The sequence below is a fragment of the Taudactylus pleione genome, unplaced genomic scaffold (assembly GCF_031769625.1).
Source record: "Taudactylus pleione unplaced genomic scaffold, aTauple2 ptg000006l, whole genome shotgun sequence".
Classification (NCBI taxonomy): Eukaryota; Metazoa; Chordata; class Amphibia; order Anura; family Myobatrachidae; genus Taudactylus; species Taudactylus pleione.
Window position 1 is genome coordinate 14,351,314 of NW_028284409.1, and position 16,076 is coordinate 14,367,389.

At 42.1% G+C, this 16,076-nt stretch overlaps 1 protein-coding gene across 2 annotated transcripts in view; it reads right to left on the bottom strand.

Moving 5' to 3' along the window:
* Positions 1–16,076, bottom strand: part of NHSL1 (NHS like 1) — a 214,493-nt gene that overhangs the window by 94,620 nt on the left and 103,797 nt on the right. The window lies entirely within an intron of this gene.

Genomic DNA, 16,076 nt, shown 5'->3' on the forward strand with positions numbered 1-16,076 from the left:
CGCACTTTAGTAAATATACCCCATAGTATTTAGTTAATTATAAATACTTCATAATAATTTATATTGCAGTAGGACAATGAGCCAAAGTTTGCAACAAAAGCCACATTAAAGTGGCTTACATAAATAAAAACAAAACAAAAAAACACAAAAAGGGGCACAGTCAAAGCCCTGACCTAAATCCTACCGGAAGTCTGTGTATGGATTTGGAAACTGATCTCCAGAGAACTAAAGGGGCCTATCCATTAGCAGATGTATTTCTGAGCGATGAAAGACAAAAGATATCCCTTGAAAATTCCGGTGGCTGTGCTGAACGATATCTGTCATGTACATGACAGATTTTGGCAAACGACGAACGATGAACGATATCGCATGACATCATTCAGGGAGTGGATTTATTTCTCTGCAGCGCTCTGTAGCTGCTGCTAATATCTTTCGTCATTCTTCGTTTACCGCATATGAACTGCACGATACTGCTAATATCGTACAGCTATATGCGATACTAAGAAGTGTATTTACAAAATACTCGGTTTTGACAGATTTTGGGGGGTTATTTATTAAAGCTGGGAGAAATATACATTTTATCTCTCTCCCAGCTTTGATAAATACCCCCCTCAGTCTGCCAGATTTAAAAGTGCAGTAATACTTAATGCAAAACAAGCCTGATTTTGCATTTACTATTATTGCCCTTTTAAATATGGCATGCAAAATCTGTAAAAATCAAGTTTTGTAAATCCATTTCTTAATACATATGCCCAAATAACAAAAAAACGTTTTAGCGTTTCTAATTCTATTTTTTGTTAATCCATGGTAGAAATTCCTGATTCCATGATGTAAGAAAATAAGAAGCTACGGTAGTAAATACTTTTGATAGCCACTGTATTTTATTATAATATAATCTGAGAAGAAACTGGCTGAAAACCTTTCTTTGTGGATTTGTTATAGTTTATTGAACTTAAGATAAACTTACTTTCTATACCCAGACATATTTCTCACATGTGTAATTTGTCAAAATAAAGATATATTCTATATAATACATTATCTTGTTTACTGTGGAAGAGCAAGCGTGGTCGTTAATTAGTTTGTGATATACTAGGGTTATTATAAAACAGTGTTACCCCACCAGGCTACAAGCTAGTGACTACAGAAAGAAAAAAAAAATCAAAGCCTTTTTTAAAAGATTACAAATTATAAATTGCATTACCACATTTTTAAAGCTTATAAAAATCAATACACATTCTAAAGTGTTATTTAACTGATTGACAATCATATGGTTTGCACTGGAATAAATTATGTTTAAAAGCAAACAAAAAATGTTCCTTAGAAATAAACAAATTTCGACATGGGGTAATCATGTATATGCATAGAAATTTAAGGCATGGAAATCATTAAAAAGGGGCAGATTGTAAAGCACACAGAGTCTGATATCACTACTATACTATTGTAAGCCAAATCCAACCCCAGCATCACAGACACAATACAAGCTGTCTGTGTACTAGAAAAAAATAAAATCAAACCAGCTTTAAATAGAAAAGGCAGCATAGACTTTGCAAAAATAGTCTTACCTGGTCCAATAAAGGAAGTATAAGGTCCACACTTTTAAAAGTACATAATAATACCACTATATATTTTGTGTGTTCACTGTTCTAAGGGTCTAAAGGAATGCTGTATGACATCACAGGGGAACAGCACCAACCAATCACATGCAAAGAATCTCGCTCACCCTGTTCACCTGGTAAAACAAATAACTGCTGTGCATATCTCCGCCTCTTTTTGTTAACCTAACTGTAAAGAGACCACACACAAACTGCAAGTTCAAGAGTTGATATATATTGACAGATATCAATAATATCAGCCTAAAAAATATAGACATATAAAGTTAGTATGTTCGTAGAAAGAAAACCTTATTGTACTTTGGGCCTGATTCAGAGCCGGACGCTATTTGCGAACGGTCGTTCAGAAAAAGGGGCCGGCTATTTAAATTGAGCGCTCACTCTTTGCGGTCTGTTGACGCCTCTATGTCTGAGCGAGCGGACGAAACATGCGCTCGCTATTTTGTAAATACGCCCCCTGGCCGTTCGCATCATACGTCATCTCTGCTATTTATTAGATCAATCGAGTACATCGAAAGGCGTCTGAACTGCTCGGAGTGCTTGTGGTTGGATTTTCCTACCACAATCATGCGAACAGTTCAGGCTAAGAAACAACCAAGTGACGTGGTCGATGACGCTGCTTTGTTAATTATGCACACCCTTAAAACGCCCGTTTTTACCATTTGGCACGCCTGCGTTCGGATCTCCACTCCCCGTTTTCAAGCACCTTCCCCTGTTACCACCCACAAACGCCTCATCCTGTCAGTCAAATTAGCAGGCACTCGCTATTTTGCGAGGGCACAATTTCCGACCGCAATGACTGGTTGGCGCATGCGCATTACGACCCATACGCATGCGCAGATGTGCGAACATCGCTCGGAGCGAACGAGCGGCCGCTTACGAGCGGGTCTGAATCAGGCCCTTTGTTATGACTTTCATGACCACATTAGTGTATTTTGTTTTTGAAAACTGAAGTTTAGTTAAAGTTCAAAATTGTGACTGTGAACAAATGAAAATGCTTCTTGTCTGAAATATTATCTATTACATTGTTTGTAATTGGCATTAATGATTATATATATATATATATATTCCCTTTTAGCAATTTATTTCTCATACGAAATAAAGTTTTAAACAAACAAGGATAAGGATTTTTTATTAAATAAAAAAATAACAAAAAGAGGAACAACATAGTTCTTCAATAGACAGTAACATGTGCAATCCAAACTTGGGGCATCTGCATTCTTTTAAAAGTATCACAAAAATGTGCTGTTTACTTTATTTAGCATTTGGTAATGTACATGGCTGTACGAAAAGATGCGCTTCCCACGCAAACTGCGTTTGCATTACTGAAAAAAATTCCTTTCTTGAAATGGACCAAGTATATTAAGCAAAGCATGCCAAAAATATATATGTCTTTATCTATTTATCAGAATGTAAGCAGAGTAACCGTGTACAAACAGTCTGGTAGGAGACAATGGACTTTAATCCTGTCAATACTTATCAGCAAGGAAATGGGCAGATTACTTTGCCTCCTTTTACAGACAAAGTATGTGGCATTTTCAAAAAGTGTCTGTTGTTACAAAGATGAGATGCTAGTGCTGACTTAATTGGCACGGGCTCCTGATGGGCCCATGAGTTCATATACATGCACTGATAATGTACAATAAATATGTGCCTAATATATATATATATATATATATATATTTATTTTTTATTTTTTTAAAGAAAATAATTTCTGTGTTAAAGGACATTATCTATTGCCAATAAACTATTGCGTACCTTTCAATAATTTAGTTTTTGAATGCTTTATTTTTATAACTAAAAATGTGTACTGTACTTTTCTATTGTTTTAAATGTACAGTAGTAACCTAATAGCTTTCAAACAAGATTTACTAGAATTGTTTAATGAAGCAGACTTCCTTCAGTATGCGGGGCAATGTCTGTGCTTTGTATACTGTCACCTAACCAGTAGAGTGAGTAGTACACAGGAATTCAAATAAAAAACAATATTTGAGACATCTGAAAATAAGTCTTTTGATCAGAGGTTCCCAAATGCGGTCCTCAAGGCTCCCCAACATTTCAGTTATTAGAGATATCCATGGTTGAGCACAGGTAACTTAATTAGTACCTCAGTCAATTTGATTTAACCACCTGTGCTCAACTATGGATATCTCTAAAACCTGCACTGTTGGGGAGCCTTGAGGACCGCGTCTGAGAACCTCTGGCATAACATTTAAAAAAAAAAATCTTGAAAATGTATTCTAAGTACAATATAAATATAATAGTGGAGGCCTTTCTATTCCAGCAAAGAAAGGGTAAAATAAAATAACATCTTGAAGCAGAATGATAGATGATAGTTTTGTGCTAGAAGCAGTAGAATGATTAAGCAGGTGTATTACAAACTCCCCCACACACAGTGTTACAGATTGTGCAAGATTCTGGCATGGAACACACACCCCATTCCAGTGTAATACATAGCACCACGTATCTCTGCCTGGCTCTGCTGTAAATAGAAGAAATTCTAAGCACATAAACATCTTATCACCATGCTTTCCATTCCCTCTATGCATCCCCAGAGTCCACAGATTCATATTAGCAATTAAAAACCATTATACCAGTGTATAAAAAGTAAACCCTGACAGGAGTAGAATATTATACAATGACACGCCTAACCTCCGAGCAATGATTTACTAATGTGTCTAGCCTAATATTTGCATGGACACAGCTCTGTAATCCTGTAGGGCAAGAGGAGAGATGGGAGGGTGACTAGATAATGACTGCATTTGACAAATACACGTGCAATAAAAATAAACTAGGAGAGTATGCAAATTACAAAGCCCTTTGTTTTCCTCCATGTTATCTATGAGCCCTGCTAGCTCTACCTTTACCTGTCTCAGCCAGCTGAGCAGCAGCTATAACAAGTTATTAGCAACGAGAGTGAAGTTGGCTAAAACAAGTGCTTAGGGAATTTTTAACACAGTATGCAGATAAATAAATATGCATTTTATATTTTAGTAAATTGAAACCATTGATCATACTAAAATAATACATTAATAAACAATATATATGTTATAGGTCACTTCCTTCTGTAGTCTACAACTGTGCACTCCTTTTGACAGATGTTTGATTTGTAAGTAAAGCTGGGTACACATTAGCCGATATGTACACAATATGTCATCCGATGCGGCGGATCGGGCCGACACATTGTCAACATCGGCAAGTTATTACGCACTACTAACCACCAAGTGCGCTCCCCTTTGGTTGTCAGTCGCATCGTCAGGTTGGCCCTACATGCTGCTCAATCTGACAATCGGACTGACGACCCCATGCACCGGGATGCAGCTGGTGCCGACATATCAGGCGGTCAAGCACAGGATAGTGTAATGTGTACCGGCCGCCCAATATGTCAGCCCGCCGGCGGTGCGGCTGTCCGTCGCATTGCTGGGTACACACATCGTTAAATGTGTACCAAGCTTGAGTAATAACAGGCAGGGCCCTTTTTAGCATTTCATTTAGTTAGAACTAATATGTTAGTGCGGGCTGGGTACGGGATCCCGACGGTCAAGATGCCAACAGATTTCTGTAAGTATTGTAAAACTCCCGATAACAGCAGCCTAACCCTAACCCCTCCTGCAGCCTAACCATAACCCTCCCGTCCCGCAGCCTAACTATAACCCTCCCATCCCGCAGCCTAACTATAACCCTATCCCCTCCCGCAGCCTAACTATAACCCTAATCCCTCCAGCAGCTTAACTATTACTCTAACCCCTCCCACAGCCTAACCATAACCCTCCCCTCCCGCAGCCTAACTCTAACCCCTCCCCCAGCCTAACCATAACCCTCCCGTCCCACAGCCTAACCAAAACCCTCCCGTCCCGCAGCCTAACTATAACCCTAACCCCTCCCACAGCCTAACCATTACCCTAAGCCCTTACGCAGCCTAACCATAACCCTCACCTCCCGCAGCCTAACCATAACCCTTCCGTCCCACAGCCTAAATATAACCCTAACCCCTCCCGCAGCCTAACCATAACTCTCCCCTTCCGCAGCCTAACCATAACCCTCCCATTCCGCAGCCTAGCCATAACCCTCCCATCCCGCAGCCTAACTAAAACCCTAACCCTTCCCACAGCCTAACCATTACCCTAACCATAACCCTCCCCTCCCGCAGCCTAACTCTAACCCCGTACCCCAGCCTAACCATAACCCTCCCGTCCTGCAGCCTAACCAAAACCCTCCCATCCCACAGCCTAACTATAACCCTAACCCCTCCCGCAACCTAACAATTACCCTAACCCCTCCCGCAGCCTAACCTTAACTCTCCCCTCCCGCAGCCTAACCATAACCCTCCCATCCCGCAGCCTAACCCTAACCCTCCCGTCCCACAGCCTAACCATAACCCTCCCATCCCGCAGCCTAATCATAACTCTCCCGTCCTCCAGCCTAACTATAACCCTAACCCTTCCAGCAGCCTAACCATTACCCTAACCATAACCCTCCCCTCCCGCAGCCTAACTCTAACTCCTCCCCCAGCCTAACCATAACCCTCCCGTCCCGCAGCGTAACCAAAACCCTCCCATCCCACAGCCTAACTATAACCCTAACCCCTCCCGCAGCCTAACCTTAACCCTCCCCTCCCGCAGCCTAACCATAACCCTCCCGTCCCGTAGCCTAACCATAACCCCTCCCGCAGCCTAACCATAACCCTCCCGTCCCACAGCCTAACCATAACCCTCCCGTCCCGCAGTCTAACCATTACCCTAAGCCGTCCCGCAGCCTAACCATTAGCCTAACCCCTCCCGCAGCCTAACCATAACCCTCCCGTCCCGCAGCCTAACTAGATGAAAAATAATAATAATCATGATTTATTGCTTTATTGCCCTGATAAACTATTGCATTTGATGACATCTCAGGCTAGCTCAGACAACACATAAACACATGCTAGTAAATGCATGATTTTTTATTACAACAGGTAAGGGACCCGAAGGAAGACAGTAATGTGATCCCTAAAATCATTTATGCCTTTAGCAATAAAAATCACATTATAAAAAAAATTAAGTATTCAAAAAAATAGAATTAGTTGTTAAAAACATAATTCTGCTTTTTTGAAGAAAAATAAATACCATAGAGTGTCTTGTTTTGATGCAGCCATCACTCATCAGCCATTTGTCAAGGTAAGTGAAGTGGAAAGACTTTCTGAACTTGTCTTTAGACAGTTGCCAACACTTCAAAGCCACATGCACAAAGAAATCCAGCTCAGTGAGGCAAAGCATTGCACTCTTAGCCAGGAGTGGTTTTGGAGAGCTCAAAGATGCCATATTTAGCAAATTACGTTATATTTAATTATATAATATAATATAGTACTGTATATATAACTTATTTGCATCTTAAAAGTCTTGGCATAGATGGTTTTGACTACACAATTTTATTAATATGTATGAAAGCTATAAATCATATATGTATATATATATATATATATATATATATATATATATAATATATATATATATATATATAGACACACACATATATATATATATATATACACATACATACAGTATACTCTATAGTCGGTGCACTATTCCATAGTCTTCTAAACGCCAGTGTCCTGGTAGACGCTACTCCCATGTACGATTGCTCAATGATAGTGCATAGGCCACACACTCTCAGAGCCGGCATCTTCCCAAATGATGGAGCCCGAATCCAGTCGGGAATAATTCTAGAATTAAAGCACAAAAAGGGGGCACCACATTGTGCATAAAATCAAAAAATTTTATTGCAATCCATAGAGATTAGTGACAGCGTGCGTACCACGCTGGAATCCCGACAAGGGAGTTAAGATAGGCGTTGAAATACTGACGCCTATCTTAATCCCAACGCCGGAATCCAGGAGGACGCGTGCCCAAACGAAGGTAAGCCGGACGCCCTTAGTGTTAGCCGCAGGGGGAGGGTTAGGTTTAGGTTAGTTAGCGGGGTTATCGTTAGGTTTTGGGGGGGAGGTTAGGGTTAGGCACCACTGGCATGACCATAACCCTCCCCCCTAGGGTTATGGTCAGGCACCACTGGCAGGGGGTTAGGGTTATTCATGAGGGGGGGAGACTTAGGTCTAGGAACTAATTGGGAGGGATAGGGTGCGGGGTGGGGAGGGTTAGGGTTAGGTTACAAGAAGGGATGGTTAGGGGGAGAAGGGGGGAGGGTAAGTATACTTACCCGACCCCTGACGGGATACCAACCATCGGAATGCCGGCTATCGGTATTGTGGCAGGAGGCATTCTGACAGCCGGCATTACATACCCATTCCCATCTTCAGGTACTCCCCCAGTAACGGATTCCTGACTGTGTATTTGTTATACTTGCGGTGGTCGATACTGCATGCTTTGGTACGCATACTGTCACTAATCTCTTTGGATTGCAATAAATTGCTTTGATTTTATGCGTGATGTGGCACCCCCTTTTTGTGGTATATATATATATATATATATATATATATAGTGATGCACAAGGTGGCATGGAACATATATACTTGTGCATTAAATAGTTTTTGGTGTTGACAATAAAATAAGTCACACGTACCATAGTAGGTATTCAGATATCCAAGGGACAGCTGGCAATGAGATCAGGAGGCATATAGCTTGCTGATCATTTCTGCATATGTCCCAACAGTCACAATTTTGGTGGTAATATCCTGATTTTAGTATCCAAACGGTGGTCAGAAAGTAGTTTTAGCGTCATGGGAATTAGTGTGCACATTTAAGTTATATTTCTTGTCAGTAGAAATGAGTAAAACTTTAAAAGCTGGCTAGTCGTCATTGGGCAGTAAATCTGTGCACGTTCACCTGTGGAATGTTGCCTTAAGTGTTCTCAGTGTTACCCCAATCATACCACACTACAATTTCTGCAAAATATGAATTTAAATGTGAAATGGCACTGTGTAAGAGGAACTCCAAGATGGAATCACACCTCAATGAAATGGCCTATTCTGCCATGGAAGATGGTTCACTTATCTCCACTCATGAAGCTACAGAAGGGAAAAGGCATGATTACCCTTCCAAATCACATAACTGCTGGCACATAACCAGCTGCAACCACTGCATTCCTTAATAAAGTAAATCTGTGGGCGCTGCTGTGGCAGCACCCTATGAGCCTATTACTTGTTCATACCCCTTAAGTCCAATGTTGCCAACTCTCCCCTGCAATCAGACTGACCTAACAATTAACTCTGAAAATATGAGCACTTAAAAGGTTAAGTAGAATTTAACAACCACTGAAAAGCTGTGTTATTTACTTTTCCATGCTATGGCCTAGCAGATGTTGAATTTAGGCTTAGTTTAAGTGTTATAATTGTAAAAATAGCAAGTAAGGATGGTCAGTTCTGGGGTTGGTGTATGCAGAGAGCTTTTTATTTGCTCTGTACACATTACAGCTAGCAATCAGTGCTTTGTTTACACAGCAACTTTAAGTACAAACATGACAATCATCTGTTCTGCATGGCTAGGCGTGATGCATTGCATACGAAACTAGTGCACCCTCTCCAGGTAGCCTACATGCAGAGAAGGGGACGCTTTCTAGACTGATCCACAGACATTTGTACCATTCAGCATATGAATGTGGAATTTAACACAATTGTAAGCAGGAATTTGGCCTTAACTTTTACCTTATTATAGCCTATACATCACCAAGCTGAATGATTGTACATTCCAATTTTAGAAATAGACTATACATTCTGCAGAATCTATAAAGCAGAAGTTACAACTAGAGGGTGGAATGGTGATGCAAAAAAACGATCTTCAAAATTATGGACCTCATTCAGAGTCGGTCGAAGCGGCCGCACGGTCGTACACCACCAATGTTTGCTATACTGCACATGCATAAAGTTCGCAATGCGCGTGCGCAAACTATTCGCTACGATCAGAAATTTCTCTCTCCTTGAACACAGCCAGGTCGGTAGTTTGTGTGACAGATTGAGGCGTTTGTGGGTGGTAACAGGGGAAGGTGCTTGAAAACGGGGGAGTGGAGATCCGAACGCAGGCGTGCCTAATAATGTGAACGGCGTTTTATGGGAGTGCATACGGTTTATGGGAGTGCATAATTAACAAAGTAGCGTCATGGCACATGTGACATGGGAGGTTTTTACACTGACATGATCGTAGAGCTTAAGAGAGGGTATGGTCAACCTTAAGCTCTACGACCAGTTCCGATGGTTCCCGATTAATCCTTAGATGCCCGGAGATGACGTGCAATGCGTATGAGAAGGGGGCGTATTTTTTTGAATTCCGGCCGCTTCCTCCCCTTGGTCGGCCAGCTACCGATCCGAACTTAGGGACGCAACTTGCGAGGGAATCATTTGCATATCTGGCCCCTTTTCCCATACGACCGTGCGGCCGCTTCGATTGACTCTGAATGAGGTCCTATATTCCTGGCACTTAGCACATCTATGAAAAAGCCTACACAGTCACAAAATACAATTCTTGTGACTTTCTGCTGCTTCTTCCAGTGTTACAGTGTGACAATCCTATAAGGCAGTAGTTCCCAAACTGGGTCCTCTAGGCACCTTAGCAGTCCAGGTTTTGAGGATATCCATGCTTTAGCACAGGTGGCTTAATTAGTACTCCAGTCAATTAAATGTAACCATCTGTGCTCAAGCATAGATATCCTTAAAACCTGGACTGTTAAGGTGCTAAATTCAATGGAATTGTCTATGTCTGTATATTACATGTGTTCTGGGTAATACATTGATTGCTGTTCCAGGAGTGTGCGGTAGAGGGCGCTGCAGGAGCATCACATAGAGGTTACTTTCAGTCTTCTGGGTGCTGAGTCTCATTTATCAAATTACGGTAAGTGAAACATATAAATAAGCTATAAAAACTCTTCATGTCTAACTATAAGTTACTAAACTGGTAAGGTTTTGCTGGCAGGGTTTGTATAAGCAAGGAAAACAAATAGTTTCACTGTATAGTTAAAAAAAATATATATACTTGTGTTATTGGCAAAATACTGAGATACTGTGTTATTGTCTGGGGGCCAGATTCAGTAACGTATGCAAATGCAATTACGTACGAGATTAAGCGATTATTTGCCATTGCGCACTGTGATTACAGACACACAGAGGAATCAATGGCAGAGTGAGTGACAGGCTGTGAGTGTTTGGGGGTGGTGACAGGAGAAACGCAGGCGTACCTTTCCGTTTGAACGCCATTGCTTGGGCGTGCATAAATTAGACACTACGATTGCATACGCAGCTTGAGAGACCAGTGCGTGCGCAGACACTTGCAGTGTCTGCGGCAGGTCAGACCTGGTGTAAATGCTGCGTGAGCGGTCGATTTTGCGTTGAAGGTACCGATGTTTGCACAAAAGAGTAACAGGGGACGGATGTGAGAAAGCAGCAGTGGATAGCGGCATATTTCATTTAGTAGCGCCAGAGCCGTAACTACTTTTTGGTGCCCTGTACCAGGAAGAGTATTGGCGCCCCCCCCCCCATTTTAAAATAAGGACATAACACGTGCACCCGAAAGAGGACCATGACCTCATGGGGAAGGGCCAAGGAAGAGATACGGGAGGCCAGGAGATGCTGGGGATAAAAGGGGAGGTTAGAATGATAATAAACAGAAAATTGAGAGGCCGGAACAGCGCCCCCAGCCCTGCAGTGCCCTATGCCACGGCACATGTTGCACCACACTAGTTACGGCCCTGAGTAGCGCAGTGTTACTAATGCATATGCCACTGGTATCCACATTAGTTACACCTCCGGCAAGGTCTGCGACGTTCCCCTCGTCGGCAGCATCCTCTGCTCTGTTGCTGGCAGCCTATCTCTGACGACAACTGTCTGCATATGACACTGTTACCTGGCAGGGGCACAGCCGAGCCTGGAAGGCTTCGTGACTGATGCTGGGTCCCCATTGCCGGCAAAGGGAACCATATCCCTATGCCATCTAATCTCTAGCTATGATCCAGGTTCCATGTGTCGGCTCATATTTTTACCTCCTTACTATTGTATATTGGATGCTTCAGTTACAAGGCACCCCCTAGCATCAACAACAGAAAGGTCTACACTAGGATGAGCATTCTGAGAGACATAGGTGATTCATTACAATACACTTTATTCATTGTTTTCAGTTATCACCACCACCACCACAGGAATCTGTGTAAATCTGCCTCATTATAAGCGAGTAACTGTAATCAGCTAGCTAGGATCCACTCATTTATAGATATATGTAACAAGAAAATGTCACTCTCTAAGAGGGGAATTCAATATGAAACGTAAACTTCGCTGTCGAAGTTTACGTTTCATATCGGAGCTTTTACCTGGGATAAAGTATCGGGCGCGCGCCGGCTTATCCCCGTATTCAATATGAAACTAACGAAAACGGGGGCCTGCGAAGTGGGATTTGCGTAAAGTTACGAAATTTTCCTTAAAAAAATTGTAGGACCCCCCTAAAGTTGTAAAAACATGGGGGATCACTATGGGTACCCCCGTTTTAGCCTGTAAATGAAAGTCTGGGATTTAAATAGCCGCAGCAGGTGTTTTTTCCCGACATTGAAGAAGTGTTGCAGAAGAGCACTTAGGTTATTTTGTTCGTTTTTTTAAGTGGTCCCATCAAATTTGGGGTACATGAAAATGGGTACTAGCATATTTTTAAGTCCCTAAAGTAAATAAATCTATTCTAGAAAACACCTGCCACATACTTGCAGAATAGCCCTGAACCTATTTCCCTATTCTTAAACAATTTTTTCCCTTTTTTTTTTTCACCCCAATTTTTTAATTATTTTTTTGGAGTGTTCCTATTTTTTTTTAAAAACTTTTTTTGACACAGTTCTTTTTTAAATGTCATTCCCAGGGGTGCAGGCTATTTTTTTTAAGCCTGCACCCCTAAACCCCAATTCTGCACTTTTTTTCTACACCTATTCAATGGTGAAAAGTTATCCCAGTTTTTTATCAAAGACTTTTCGAACCTGCGAAAAGTCTTTGAAATTGAATACGGTGTAAAACTAACACCTACGATAATGACGTCATAGGTGCGAGATTAACGCAAAAACTGAGTTTTCGCTCCCATATTGAATACCCCTGTAAAACTCATTCTAGACATTTCACTGCCCTCAAACCCTGCTGCCTTAGAGCCTGATTCAGCTATTCTGCTTATACGCACACAACACAGTTGCTAATATCAGCGGTGTCGGTGATCTGTAAATTTTGCATTCGCATTGCGATCGCAGCCTGACATAAGGACGCCCACTTTCCCTTTCTCACATCCGTATACTTGGCCAACATAGAGAAACAATCAGTAACATTGAGTAGCATCGGATCCATGCGCACAGTTAATGCAGGTCAGACCTCACTCAGGAATTGGTTACTTCAGTGCACGCTATGAGGCGCAAGGCGGCGTCTGGTATCGCAGTGGAAAATTTATGCACAGCACTGAAACGCACTGGCATGCCTGCGATCGCTCGACCCCCGCCTCACCACCCACAAATAGCACTTCCTGTCAAGCACTCTGCCATGGGTCTGCGTATCCTCTTCGATCGATGTCCTGATCGCAGTGGCTAGTTCGCGCACGTGCACTGCAATGCATACGAATGCGCAGAACGCAATAAATTGACCGATTGCATGCGCATAAGTAACTGCGTTCCTTGCTGAATCAGGCCCTTAGTGTGCCTCACTATAGGCCAGGGGTATTCAACATGCAAAACTACACATCCCAGCATGCCCTGCCACAGTTTTTTTTATTAGGGCATGCTAAAACTGTGGCAGGGCGTGCTGGCATGTGTAGTTCTACAGCAGCTGGAGGCCAGCATGGTGAATACCCCTGCTATAAGCTCCCTGGCCCTTGCAGTGTTCTCTGCCAATGGGAAAAATCCCTGCTGCCTATTTACCTGTCTGAATAAGTCAGTGCTACATAGAAGGGTAATCATGATAGATGACTCAACTCATAAATTGAGGAAGAATGTTAGAAATAAAGTCAATGTAACCTAGGAAATGTTACAGAGGAAAGCTATTCCTATGAGCAAACTGTAGGGTTTGTGCATATTTCACTATAATAATAGCATCAAACACACCACTGTTATTATGCCAAGCATCAAAGGTGTAGATTTGAGTTTTATGATTATCATTACGGACAGAGGGCCTGACTCAGAGATGGACGCAATGGTGAGATTTACGCAGATAGAGCAACTGTTTGCCATTGCAAAGCGATTGCTTTGCGATTATGTTTGCACAGAGAATCCACTCGCAAAATGAGTTACAGGTAGTCAGTGTTTGGGGGTGGTCAGTATAACGCAGGCTTGTCTGCCGTTTGAACGCTGTTTCATAGGCGTGCATAAATTAGCCAAGAGCTCTCAGCGAGGGCAGCTGCGATGTTTGCGGCTGGTCAGACCTGCCGCAAGATGGCTGCTCGATGTGAGTCGATGTTACCGATATTTACGCACCTAAGCGACGTTGTACGCATTAATGTCCTTCTCTGAATCAGGCCCAGAGGTAAGAACAACGGATTGTTACAGAAATTATACTGCTACAGTAAGTGGGAGATTCAATTAGGTGCAGCTAACTGAACGAGCTGCCGATTCAATTAGCTGCGGCGACCTTGTGTGTTAAGCCCCAGAACGAGGATTTTTCCTCACAGCATCAAGAACTGCGAGGAAAAATCTGTGTTAAATGAACACATCTGCATTTAACGAACAGGGAAACCCATCGATTACAGCACTGTGCGCGGAAACTATGGGTTAGCGTACACTAACCTATGGTTTACCGTGTAGGAAAAGTGCAAATTAATTGAATAGCTCCAGACATGAAACCCCAAGCTTTTCCATGCGCGGCAACCCCAGCGACTATTTGAATTCCCCCTGAAGTTGATCATACAATTATGGCCTGCTTATTACAATAAATAAATTCCAAAGGATCAGTATGAAAATCATCTCATGAAATGAGAAGGACTGTGACAACATATCTGAAAACTTTCCCTGCACAGGGAGCCAGGTATTGGTTTAGTCCATTTTCATGTTATAGGTGCATAATCCTATGCGCTATTATAAAGTACAGTGGGGTTTTTTTTTGTGTTGGTTGTCTAGGAATAAATACCACTAATATACTAAATGAATGTCCCATGATTCCCACAGAGCAGTACTGGGATTATTGTGATGAAGTATGCTGTTTTTGACACTGAGGTTTGCTACTATGGGGGAGATGTACTGAGCCTCAGGGGTCTATGTACTAAGCAGTGATAAGAGACAGAGTGAAAAGTGATAAGTCTGTGATAAGGTGCCAGCCAATTAGCTCCCAACTGTCATCTCACAGGCTGTGTTTGAAAAATGACAGTTGGGAGCTGACTGGCTGGCACCTTATCACTGACTTATCGCTTTTCTCTCTGTCTCCTATCACTGCTTAGTAGATAGACCCCAAAGTGAGGTATCAACCAATCAGCTCCTGTCACTTTACAGGCTATGTTTGAAAAGTACCAGGAGCTGATTGGTTGGTACTTTATCTCTCTGCAAGGTTTAGTAGTACATTATTCTAGAGAAAACTAGCACTACAATGCATGTTTCTTAACACCATTAGTAATTCTTTAACTATACCTTTTGCAGTTTGTCTAGGACGCCCCCAAGTTTCATGATCATCGTCTTTCTTCTGTTTGCTTGCAGAAAGCTCTCCATCACTACGAAATAACTTCTTTGTCCTCTGAGATAAGGAGGAGAAATGTATCCAGCTCACAGCACGAGAGAAGGAACCTTGAGGGCTTCTCTTGGACCTAAAGCTGCCAGACCTGGCCTCCTTTCTCATGCTTCCTTTACACAGTATTCTGATTCACCTGTGAAATGGTGGTGATACGATGATGGTGACATAAGAAGTCATAGTGAAATGGATCTTCTTAGCATCATTTTGGGATGGAATAAGAAAAAACAACCCTCACGCTTATTACTTTTACAGATTACAACATCGGCTCTTCACTGAGCTTCCTGCCATAAAGTGATTACTGGTCTGATCCAAGCACCTTATATGCATGGTAAACTAAAACCTTCTCCGCCATGTGATGCAAACAAGCACTTTCCACATCCGCAAAAATGTTGTTTTATCAACAGTATCCACAACTGCTTTCCAGCTTTTCCATAAGTTAAGCATAATTTATACAAGTCCACCATATAAAGATAAGGATTTCGGAGGAATTTCAATGTGCACGTTAATGCATAGTTGTGATCCACACAAAGCAGAAAGATATACACTGTGATTTAGTTGATCCGGCTTCCAAGCCAAACTTCAGGCAGGTATCCAAGCCCTAAAGCCAGCCAGAGCTGCTGGAGCCGATACCCGTGTGCTTTCTCTGTAGTGTGAAGCGAGCTCAGTGAACTCCCCACAGGAATAGACAGCACATGGACACATGGAACAGACCACTCCCTGTGTAGTCATAGCACAACAGTGGCACAAGCCTGATTGTTATTTTTCTCTCTTTCAAATGCAATCACTGCTCTGTCATTTTATAGCTTGTCTGAAATGTAAACTTT